The sequence below is a fragment of the Dendropsophus ebraccatus genome, unplaced genomic scaffold (assembly GCF_027789765.1).
Source record: "Dendropsophus ebraccatus isolate aDenEbr1 unplaced genomic scaffold, aDenEbr1.pat pat_scaffold_291_ctg1, whole genome shotgun sequence".
NCBI classification, from domain to species: domain Eukaryota; kingdom Metazoa; phylum Chordata; class Amphibia; order Anura; family Hylidae; genus Dendropsophus; species Dendropsophus ebraccatus.
Window position 1 is genome coordinate 173,738 of NW_027209959.1, and position 12,787 is coordinate 186,524.

Consider the following 12,787-nt stretch of genomic DNA (forward strand, 5'->3'; position numbering starts at 1 on the left):
ACTTTGGTACTGGTTTCTCAAGAGAAAATTTGTTGCCTCCACTTGATGAGCAACTTTTGTCTTGTCCCTTTTAGTGCAACTTTGGTCCTTCCCTTTAAGTGCGATTTTGGTGCCGTCCGTTTAGGAGCAACTTCTTAAAGGGGCGGCGTTAAAGTCACTCTTAAAGGGACAGTACTAAAGTCGCTCTTAAATCGACAGTACCACAATTCACTCTTGCAGGGCTGTTGCATAAGTCCCTCTTAAAGGGACCAAGTATAATTCCAAACAGAAGTAGTCACAGCGCCTGCACAGATATACACCAGTGAAAATTGGAGGGAAATGGAGTGGAAGCGGGATTAGTATGGTGGATCAGGGGATCGTGGTGCTGCTCACAATAACCACAGTTAATGTTATACAACTGGGATAGAAGAAAAAAGGAGCGCACTCACCCCGTAAAATCAGGTACTTCTTTATTCCTTAATCAAGATTAAAAGCCATCCATGTGAACATCGGGTGGTAGGAACGCCAGAGCACTAGAATCACTGATGATGTGACAGCTGCTTCGCGCCTTGCTGGCGCTTCTATCAGACGTCGCTACCCCATGCACGTACACAGGTGTATTATAACCGAGTGACGTAGATGGGGGGCGTTACACAAGTAATTAAAAACAACATGTGATTTAACCCTGTGTTACAGAAACATACTGAGGTCTATTCTATCGTTCAGACCACTTGCTCCCTGCGCATTAGTGGCCAATATTAAACGTGCTTCTTTTTGTAGGAGTATCTTATTTACATCTTGCCCAGAACTTCCTTGTATCTTTTCTAGACCCATGAACTTAATTGTTTTATGTCGTTGTTATGTACGTCTTTCATATGTTTGATGAAACAAGTCGCTCCTATGCCTGTGCGGAGTGATCGTATATGCTCACTGAACCTGTGGTTAAGGCATCTGATGGTTTTGCCTATATAGTATAAACCGCAGGTACAGGTCATTGCATAAACAACATTTTTACTTCGGCAACATATTAGATCTTTTATTTCTGTGTCACGCCTCCTAATGTAACCATTTTGTTTTCCCCATAATATGGGCACCAAGAACATGATCCGCATTTATAATTACCTTTCGGGGTACTTTTTGTAAGACAATTTTCTTTATTTTTGTCTTCTTGTAGCTTACTATGGACTAAAAAATCTTTCAAATTTTTACATCTCTTAAATGTGACCATAGGGGTGTCAGGTATTTGCGTGGCAAGAACCGGATCCTCTTTTATCAAGTACCAGTTGTCATGAATGGATTTTTTTTATTATGTTGGCTAATGGAGAATATTTAAATGTGAATGCAAAATGAGAATTCTTCTTGTTAATGTCTATTTGATTTTTTGAACTGTTGCTCTTAAAGGGACGGTGCCAAATTCGTTTTTTAATGGTAAAGGGCCAAATTCACTCTTAAAGTTATGGTGTGAGTGAATGTACCAAAGTGAGTGTAACAAAGTTTCTTTTCAAGGGACTGGACCACAGTTGCTCTTAAAGGGATGGGACCACTTAAAGTGATTGCACCAAAAATTCTCTTGAAGGGCTGGCAACAAAGTTGCTCTTTAATAATTGGTAGCTATCTATACATAGCTAGATAGACGCATAAACACATAGATAGATAGATAGATAGATAGTAGCAAGGAATTGCAGCACTTCCAAAGTAGTGAAAACAACTGGTGGTTTATTTGGTGAAGCAAATAACAAAAAATCAGCAACGTTTCTGTCTCATCACGAGACCTTTCTCAAGCACAAAAATCAGTGACTCATATCCTTTTATATACTTAGTGAAATACAAAACAGGTGAATAATCACAGTGAAATCATGTGACTCAAAATACACAAGTGTTGTGAAAATTTTTTACAAAATAGGGTTCCAATCAGGAACACTGTGTAGTTACAAATTGCGTATACAATACATTTCATACAGTGATGTATATACAGCGTGTTACCAATGTTAAAATATATTAAATTAAATCGGCGGGGATAGCTTCCACTCACCACTGCTCAGAGAAGAAAAAGGTAAAATGTAGTTGTCTCCATGCTTGTTCGCCCTCGTTGTGAATGGTTTGTAAACAACATCATCCCGCATGCGCGGGTCCGTGGGTGTGTGTCAACTGGCTTACGTCATTGTAAGGAAGACATAACAACAAACACAATGTCACTACAGTCAAGTATGTACTTAATGTCCAGCCATAGGAACTTCTGCAGCTTCTGACGTATCTTCACACTGGTCATAGTGTTAGAAATGCTCAGTAAAATTGTGGCCCCTCGATCCATGAAAAACGCAGGTGTTAACAAAATCTCATGTGAACACTGACTATAATGGGGCACACAGGGAAGGAGCTGAGAATGGGTCTAAAGACGTAAAGGGATAGGAACTCATTCCAGTGTATCAGGGTTATCCGGTGGAGAGGAGAGCATTCCCGCATAGCGGAATCGCTTCTCCAGTCAAAAACCTGGGGGTCAACCGGGATCCACGATGTGGACCACGGGACTCCCAGACGGTCACCCAAACCCCTATGCAAACTTTTCCCTCATCTAACCCAAAGCCCCAGCACATACTGGTATGTCGCATTCCACACTGCAGTGTGACTGTGTCCATTGAAGACTGTGCAGTCATCAAAATCCGGGCAGTGTATGGAGAACAAAAAAACAACAATCAATCAGAGCAGTGATTGGTGGGCAGCCCTCCTCGCCGTTCCAAAAAGAAATCTACAAAAAAGAAAGGAGAAAGGATATAAGTAACAACAAAATACAGAGTGAAACAAGACAAAAAATCTAGATGAGCTTTCGGACAAACCACTTCCCTGCAAAATTCATCTGTACATTTTAGTTGTAATAACAAATTCCGCATTTAACCCTTTTAGGTTGCAATGTGTCAAGTCTGTGGATCCACATAAGTTCACGTTTTTTAAGCAATGTGGTCCGGTCACCTCCCCTTTTGAGGGGTGGTATATGATCCAAAATTTTTAACTTTAGATCACTTTCCCTGTGTCCCAGGTCCAAAAAATGTTTGGAAACTGGTAAGTCTTCCCTTTTTGTTCTAATCGAATACCTGTGTTGATTCAATCTGGTTCTCATGTCTCGGGTTGTTTCTCCAATGTATAAAAGTTTACATGGACACCAGAGGACATAAATTATCCAGCTGGATGTACATGTAAGGTAGAAATTGATGTTATACACTTTGCCAGTAGATGGATGTGTAAAGTTAGTCCCTTTGTTCATGTATGTGCAACTGACGCACTGTCTACATGGGAATGACCCTTTATTCTTCACCATAAGAAATTTTTGTCCACTGCCGGTTTCTTTTCTAGTCACTTCCCCTTTAACTAAACTGTCTCTTAAGTTCTTATTCCTTCTATAGGACATCAGGGGTGGTGTCTGTAGTTCCGGTACATTTTTATAACTCTCTTTCATGATACTCCAATGCTGTCTAACCACCTTTGCTATTTTAGGGGAAAGATCACTATACGTGGTGACACAAGGTATTCTCTTGTCCGTGCTCGCCATGTTGGATACCGGCTCTACTGAAGCTGTTTTTCTTTGTGTTCCCTCAGGAGACCCCGCGGGTACCCTCTCTCAACAAACTCCTCTGTCATGGTGTTGAGTGCTACCTCCAACTTTCTAGGGGAGTTTGTGATCCTGCGCGCCCTAAGCATCTGGCTAAAGGGTAAGGCTGTATATACATCACTGTATGAAATGTATTGTATACGCAATTTGTAACTACACAGTGTTCCTGATTTTGTAAAAAATTTTCACAACACTTGTGTATTTTGAGTCACATGATTTCACTGTGATTATTCACCTGTTTTGTATTTCACTAAGTATATAAAAGGATATGAGTCACTGATTTTTGTGCTTGAGAAAGGTCTCGTGATGAGACAGAAACGTTGCTGATTTTTTGTTATTTGCTTCACCAAATAAACCACCAGTTGTTTTCACTACTTTGGAAGTGCTGCAATTCCTTGCTACTATTTGAAGAGGAGACGTGGATCCAGTCTCCATTGCTGGCACTCCGAGCACCTGTTCCTGTGAGTGCACTCCGTTCTGCTGTTTAGATAGATAGATAGATAGATAGATAGATAGATAGATAGATAGATAGATAGACAGACAGACAGACAGACAGACAGATAGACAGATAGTGACAGAGAGAGATAAATGCTTCTATGTTGTCCATGGTAAAGCCGCCGCCAAAACTGAGACATGTATGCCATGTGTTGTCTGATTTGGCTTTTGTGGCGTCCCCTCAGAGGCCGCTCCCTTATAGCCTTTTGGCTTAGACCAGAGGTGTATGTATATATATATATATATATATATATATATATATATATATATATATACTGTATATATGTACATGAGATGGATTTTTAGAACAGTGAGACGGAAAAAGGACCGTGCTCTGTCCTCTCCAGGCCTTGACCTTGTACTGCAGTACTTCCAGGTTCAGTGCCCTCCCGAGTGCGTTTCCAAAAATCCGACATTAGTCACCCCCCCACAGGGTGCACAGCTGCACCCCGAATGCATTCTCAAAAATAAACCGCCATATGGTGCACAGCTGCACCCCAAGTGCCTTTCCAAAAAATACACCCCCCACAGGGTGCGCAGCTGCCCCCCAAGTGCCTTTCCAAAAAATACACCCCCCACAGGGTGCTCAGCTGCACCCCAAGTGCGTTTCTAAAAAATAAACCGCCATTTGGTGCACCACTGCACCCCAAGTGCCTTTCCAAAAAATTAAATCCCCACCGGTTGCACAGCTGCAACCCAAGTTCCTTTCCAAAAAATACAACCCCCCTCCCCCAGGGTGCGCAGCTGCACCCCAAGTGCGTTTCCAAAAAAATAACCGCCATATGGTGCACCACTGCACCCCAAGTGCCTTTCCGAAAATACACCTCCCCCCAACAGGGTGCGCAGCTGCACCCCAAGTGTGTTTCCAAAAAATACAACCCCCCACAGGGTGCGTAGCTGCACCCCAGGTGCCTTTCCAAAAATGCACCCCCCCCCCCCAGGGTGCGTAGCAGACTTTTCATACCACCCTGCGTGTTGTAAGCACCTTGGCGGTGAGTGCACATATAAGGCTTTACATTTACCATGTGTGAATGGAGCAAAAGTTGTTTACATCTAGCATACACAGAGAAACATTCCGTGATGAATGTCATCAAGGCTGTGATGTCACATATAACTGCCAGGCAGACAGACAGACACTGTAGTTGCAGCTCCAAGTGCCTTTCCATTTTTTGCAGTTTTTATAACTTATTTTATATCATACGTCATGGTGCTTGTTTCCAGTAAAAAGTAATCTTTTTATCATCTGCGGATTAGGAGACCTGGGCGGGACTTCATTGCCGAAGCGCCACTTAGCCCCGCCCCAGCATCACTTAGCCATGCCCCCGCTGTGACGTCATTGGCACATAGGCCCCGCTCCTTAGCGGCCATTAGAAGGGCTGGCCTAAAGGTCTAAGCCCCACCCCCACTAGATTGATCCCCACCACCAGGCTAAGTGGCGTTTCAGCGGAGCTTAGTGGCGCCTTTTTTTTGTGTTTTATGTTTTCTCACATCCATATGGCTTTTACATAATAGTTTTTATTTATGTAGATCCCCTGTATGTGTTTTATATGACATATGTATGAGCTGATTGCCCTTTGACCTACAACAGGGGGGGGATGGGCTTTTCAGCTCATGTAGGGTATTTAAGGAATGAAATGTCTTGTATTGTTATGCTTCAGGAAATGAGAGCCCGAATGCGTTTTGATTTTCAAATAAGTTTTATTATTTGGAACCTACCCCTCTGGATATCCTGTCTACACTCTGTGATATGGACGCGACTTCTGATGCAGTGTCAGACTGCAGTATCTGGGGCCCACCAGAGGAAATGATCCTGGGGGCCCCACCAATGAAGAACCAGTGAGAAACAACATGTCAGTCAGTGTCAGTGCAGGGTCTAAAGCTGGTGGCACACCGGAGGATTCTCCGGTCCTCTGGTGGGGCCAGTCGGGCACTGTTCTGATTTTCTGTGTGGTTTATACACAAGGTTGTCTTGTTGTGGGTCTGGTCCTCTGTGAGCTGCATAGATCTAACCCTGCATAAAGGGATCTGTAGTGTTGTGCCTATATTTGCACATACTGGATTAGTATTCCTCTCAAGTTTATAATTAGTCTACCGCGCCTATGTGAATAATGAAGGAAGAGGCACGCGGCCTGTGATATCATTAGAAAACGGTCAGGATGGCACGCACGGCCCTTGACAGCATCGCCACATGTGTGAATATGGAGGTTGGCGCAAGCCTGCAGGAGGCCATCTGGCGCAGAATATTCATGGAGCTAAGGCTAGGTTCACACTGCGTTTTTTGCAAAAAATGGATGAAAAAAACTCATGCATCGGTGTGCATTCGTTTTGATCCGTTTTTCCTTTGACTTCCATTTTAAAAAAAAAACGGATCAAACGGATACTTTTTTTTTAACGGACACAAAAACGTAGCTGACACTACTTTTGTGTTCGTCCAAAAAAAAACGGATCCGTTAAACGTAAGCTGAAAACGCAATGTGAACCTAGCCTAACTAGAAAGCTGTCACTTTAGCACACTGTCAGGACCTCAGGTCGGCTCTAGGTGCTGACAGATTCCCTTTAAGAAAAAACAGAGGCCAAACAGGATGAAACAAGACAGCCATCCCCGGCATCCTGCTGACATAGACTCAGATTGCACAATAAACACATCTATCAGGGTCCAGTTTTTTGACAGGAGAGAACATAAGTCTTATGGAAACTCGTCAAACAGATAGTTTTAACCATAACGGACGTCCCACTAAAAACCTATGGATCAGATAACAGCTCCTTTGAATATAAGCAATATAGATCAGAGAGGTCGCCCTCAGCTGTTGCAAAACTTCAATTCCCATCATGCCTGGAGCTAAAACTTAGGACAGGGATTGCAGTTTTGCAGCAGCTGGAGGGCAGTGGTTTCCCCATCCCTGCTGTAAATAATATATAATAGAATATCATTGTGGCGATGACATCTGGAAGTGATTTTATTTATTTTATGAGATCCTGATATAATGTATATGAGGAGAAGATCTTGTAGAGATGTTATAAGACCAACCCAGATGCTTGAACAACTTAAACAACTTGGTCTATTCTAATATAATACTAGTGACACATTGCACCCAATCAGCTATACAACAGGTTATACAGTGTTCTCTCCTACTATGTGTATGTCAGTTCTCCGGCCGCTATTCATTGAATAGCGGGTGCAGAAAACCCTGTCAGTGCACACAGTGGAGCGAGCGGCTCCGGAGGCACGCTCCATAGTGTGCTGTGGGGAGTTCTGATGCGAGCGCGCACAGATGCGCCCGCATCAAAACTCTGCAGCGTTAAAGATCATCCAGCCGGTACTGCAGTACCGGCCGGGATGATCTTTTCAGAGACCGGCCATTCCATGACCCGGATGGGTCAAGGAACGGATGGTCTCTTACGTGTGTGAACATAGTCTTATAATGATTGCAATTGGCGTACTCTGACCACTGAGCTTTATTGGAGTTGCACTATAATGTGTAGTTTTACTATATAAATCAGTACCATGTTTTCATAGATCCATTTTGATCACTTTATTTCATGTTTTGTGGGATAAGATGGAATCTAAAAAAAACAGCAGTCATGGCATTTTTATTTTTTTTTTTACATTTATGCCAATCGTCGAGTGGTTTTGATAACATTATATTTTAACAGTTTGTACTTTTCCACACATTATCATACTGATCTAATGGAGCAATGCAGAACATAGGTATTACATTGATATGTATAAGTGACTGTTCATACAAGTATCTGAGGGCACGGATAAAATAAATAAAATTAGTGGAATTGCTTTTCTCTGCGTATTTGTCAAAATACTAAATATATATGAGATTAAAAAAAAACTGTAAGAAATATATATATATTTTCCCAAAAAAACATACATAAAAACACATAAAACCCTCTAAAATAGATTAAACAACAGAGATTTGCACTGCTATTTTGAACAACAAAGAAATGGTTTGTGATCAGGAAGTCAAGACCCTTTTACACAGGTTAACTATCGCAAGGAGTGTAGCCAGTAGCGGTCCTTTGGCTGATAATCGCCCTGTGAAAAAGTGTCAATGATCGGCCGAGGAGCAGGGAATTTGATTGCAACTTTTGCACAGCTTTCAAAATTTGTTCCAATTATCGTGGCAAAATAGCTAACTGGCCATACAAACGATACATTGATTGTTTGTGTGGCCCAGTAGCACTATTGATTCTGCTTTCTAAAGCAATGCAAATGAGCGCTGATCTCGCCGATTGGTACTCTCTTGCATCCTTGCATGGTCCCATATCGGGCTGTGTAAAAGGACCCTCAGGCTGGGGTTACATGGCAATTTTTGCAAGGTCAGGACTATTTGTGGGTCGCCATTCATGGCAGCGAAACACTGTGGTTTTTGACCACAGACTGAACCCACATTAAAGGAGCACCGATCTGCTAGATCTGTGCTCGCTTACAGAGCTTATCACACAGCTTGATAAACAGGGCTTCACAGACATTGTTTGCAATATCCGCGTATCCCTTGCTGTAATTGGCTTTTGGCAGATGATTTTTTAAACCTGTTTAAAGTGACTCTGTACCCACAATCTGACCCCCCCAAACCCCTTGTACCTTTGGATAGCTGCTTTTAATCCAAGATCTGTCCTGGGGTCCGTTCGGCAGGTGATGCAATCAGGCTGGGTTCACACTGGGTTTTGCAAAAAACGGATGCATTTGTGTGCATCTGTTTTGATCTGTTTTTCCATTGACTTCCATTATTAAAAAAAAAAGGATCAAAATGGATCCGTTTTTTTTTTACGGACACAAAAACACTGCTGACACTATTTTTTGTCCGTTAAAAAAACGGATCCGTTAAACGTATGCTGAAAACGCAGTGTGAACCAGCCTTATTGTCCTAAAAAACAACTTTTAAACTTGCAGCCCTGCGCCAAACTGGCATGGCCTAGAGTATCTGTGCCCTAACTTTGCACCACCCCTCCGTCCCTCCTCCCTCCCTCCTCATTATTAGAAATGCCACTGGCAGGATATTTTCTATTCCTCTGCAGTGAACACTACACAGGTGCCTTAACGATCCAGCCCATGTGCCGTGTTCTCACAGCTGATGAATAGGAGAAAATGGAGCATTCCTAATGATGAGGATGGCGGGGAGGAGGGACAGAGGTTGTGCCAGCCTAATGCATACACACTCTAGGCCACGCCAGTTTGGCACAGGGCTGCAAGTTTAAAAGTTGTTTTTAGGACAATAACTGCATCACCTGCCGAACGGACCCCGGGACAGATCTTGGATTAGAAGCAGCTATCCGAAGGTACAAGCGGTTTGGGGGGTCAGATTGTGGGTACAGAGTCAGTAAAGACAGTGATCAGCTGATGATCGGCTCCTCGGCTGATTGCTGTCTGTATTACACAGGGCGATATCTGCCCAGTTTGGCAGGTAATGGCTCTGTGTAATAGTCCCGTAGCTGACATTGACTGGGTGAGGACAATGTTGCAATAGAATTAAGCATATTCTGTACCAACTATACTGTATACATATACTGTTCTCCAACATAGCGGAGCATGTTTTTGCCCTGGGCAATAGAGGTTGCCCCTTTACTACCTAAATATATAGTGGAAAGTTACTCCCCCTTCAGACCCTTCATCTTTATGACCCTTTTGAAGTGACTGCTCCATAAACTCCTACACCAAGAGGAATTCTCCTCCAGACTCACATTCTCCTCTCAGCAGTCTCACTGCCAGATACTAGTTTATAGATAACAATAAAATCTAGAAAGATCCGGCTCAGACCTCCCCTGTATCAGCTGGGAAGGTCGTGTTTATGTATATGTATATAACTGATATCATGTATTATCTTATTGTGTGGGGGTGGGGTAGTCCTATATACTATACTATATTATACAATACTGTTCTATATTAAACAATGATATAATACACAGTTTTGCTAAACTCTTGCACAGATATAATGTAAATTATAGGTGGGTGCACGGCCTACACATACTAGCAAATTATATCTATATCCGAACAAGAAAGAAGTATGAAAGACACAAGACACTGCCACACTTCACCCAGTTTCCCAGAACTGGATCCATCTTTTCCCAGCACCCGGGGAGGAGCGGCAGGAAGCGGAGCGGACTTCAAAGCCCACAGCCTGATGAGCAGAATGCAGATAGGAAGGAAGCGCTCTACTTGGTTCCTACTGTGAATTTGTTCATCTTTAATCTTCACTGATGGTTTAAGCCTAGGGTTCCTTTGCGGGAGCTGCAGTTCCTCCACAACCACTTAATGGAGACAACATGTAGCTGCAGAGCTGACACTACATTCTTTAGATGTCTCCTACAGATGTCATAACTGCAGCTCTAGTCTCAATGGACACAACATAATAGCCTCCATATATCACTAGGTCTCCTTGACCCTTGAAGTACGACCCCCTTGGCAAGAAACAAGAGGAAGGTAATATGTAAGGGCAGGTTTGCTTTGTTTTTCTGTATCTGGGTGACCTGACCTTTGCTTTAGGTGACAACCTTGCTCACACCCCTCAGCTATTATCTATCTCCCCTTGTGTCTTGGATATTTCCTCACATCTGGTTCTCTGACTATATATTCACATATAGGGCTCCTTACTGTCGCACTTCAGCCCCTGCACACAGAAGGACGGCACTATGGCAAGTGTAGCTGCTAAACTAGCCAAGGACAAAGCCACCGCCTTGGGTATTGGGAGCTACCAGAACCCAAGGAAATACTTAAACCAAGACCATGAGGAGCTGAAGGCACAGTGCTTTGCCTCTAAGACCCTATTTCAGGACCCCGCATTTCCCGCTGCCCAGTCGTCTCTTGGAGTCAAAGATCTGGGTCCAAACTCCGAGAAGGTGCAAGGACTTGTCTGGAAAAGACCCTCGGTGAGGAAACATTTCATACATTCTTATTCTTTATACATACTCGAAGATTTTATGTTTTATTGTGTTCTATATGATCCCATTTTATGTTGTGTATTGTATCTATTGTGTTTCTCTAGTTAGTTACTTAGGGCCCTATTCCACCCGACGATTATTGTTCAGATTATCGTTAAATTGTTCAAATCTAAACGATAATTGTTCGGTTGAAATGCAGTTAATGATTAACGACCGAACGAGAAATCGTTGATCGCTTTATAAGACCTGGACCTATTTTTATCGTTGCTCGTTCGCAAAACGTTCGCATTGAATAAGACGTCGTTCGGTCGTTTGCAGTAGATACGAATGCAATAGCGAAGAAATAGCGAAGAAAAAACGATCGCAAATACGATCATAAGTAACGATTATCGTTCCATGGAGATGAGTGAACGTTTTCAGGTCTTTCGCAATAGCGGTCGTTTGAGATCGTTAATCGTTAACGATTATGCGAACGATAATCGTCTGGTGGAATAGGGCCCTTAGTTTTACATCTAGAGAAAGTATTTATCATGATGTTACTGAAGATGGTTATCTGAGGATCCAGCTATCACCTTCCATGTACATGCTTTAGATCACACATTGCATAACACATATACATTGGATACATTACACAGATGTAACTGCATAGTGCCAAGTCTGTATCTAATGATCTCATTTATACAACCAGTGACTTTCCACCAACTACAACTTTTAGCAGGATGAGGAATGTTAGTTTTGCTGGAACTTGTAGCCACACATTGGACTCACATGTAGCCATACCAGCTGCCTACAGCTGACCAGTGGCTCCAGAGCAGCAATCCAAACCTACAGCGGGATGTCAGGGCATACTGGGTGGTGTCCACTTATAGACCACAACTAAATACATATACAGTGGTACCTTGGTTTAAGAGTAACTTGGTTTAAGAGCGTTTTGGTTTAAGACCTCAGTTTTTCAAAATTGTGACTTGGTTTTAAAGCATTGCTTTGGTTTAAGAGCTTCCTGTACTGGGTGGGAGAGAGCGGGGGAGGGGTATGGTCTGCATAGCGGGGCCTACAGCACTGTACTCTGAGCCAGGAAGTCTCCTTCACCTTCCAAATCATAACAGATCCACTTCAGGCTGGGGCTTACATCAGGGGACAGGACTACTATAGAGGTAATGTGACCACACTGACCTCTGACAGCAGCTGTCTGGTGGTGTTAGTGCATGGGCAGAATTTATTAAAGGGGTTTTCCAACGTGAGGTATAAAAAATAAAAATGCTGCATAAGCATACAACATTATTTACCTGTCTCCAAAATGTAATTGTTTGTTGGTCTATACCTCTTGTATTATTTTCTGGTTGTGCAATAGTACAATCCCCAGAATGCATTGCTTCCCTTTAGCTCTTCATCAGAGTACCCTCTCCTCACCTACTTTCCTGCCAGGTCCACGCCCAGAGCTGTGACTTCAGCGCCCCACCCACCTCTGCTACAAATAGTTTGTTTGGGGTATGGTCACTTCAGATTTTCTGCCACTGACATCACTCGGGGGGGAGGTGGGCTTAAGCTGAGAGACTAGATCCAGCCATGACTCCTGAGACAGCAGAGAATGAGAGAGGGAGGAGCTGGGAAACTGGAGACAACACCACCATGAAAATGGAAGGACTACACAACTTCCTGTCAGGCGTCTATCATGCATAAACACTCTGAAGCCAGTACTGTTAGTGATAACACTGTATTAGTAAGTTTTATGTCTTAGGCTATGTTCATACACTGTCATTTTTTTTAGTAAAATAATGGCTGTTATTTTCAGTCTTCGGTGATTTCCATTGAAGTGTATGG

At 42.9% G+C, this 12,787-nt stretch overlaps 1 pseudogene; it reads left to right on the forward strand.

The window, feature by feature from the left end:
* The first annotated feature begins 4,269 nt into the window (after nt 1-4,269).
* LOC138775889 (U2 spliceosomal RNA) lies at nt 4,270-4,470 on the forward strand (annotated as a pseudogene).
* The last annotated feature ends 8,317 nt before the right edge of the window (nt 4,471-12,787 follow it).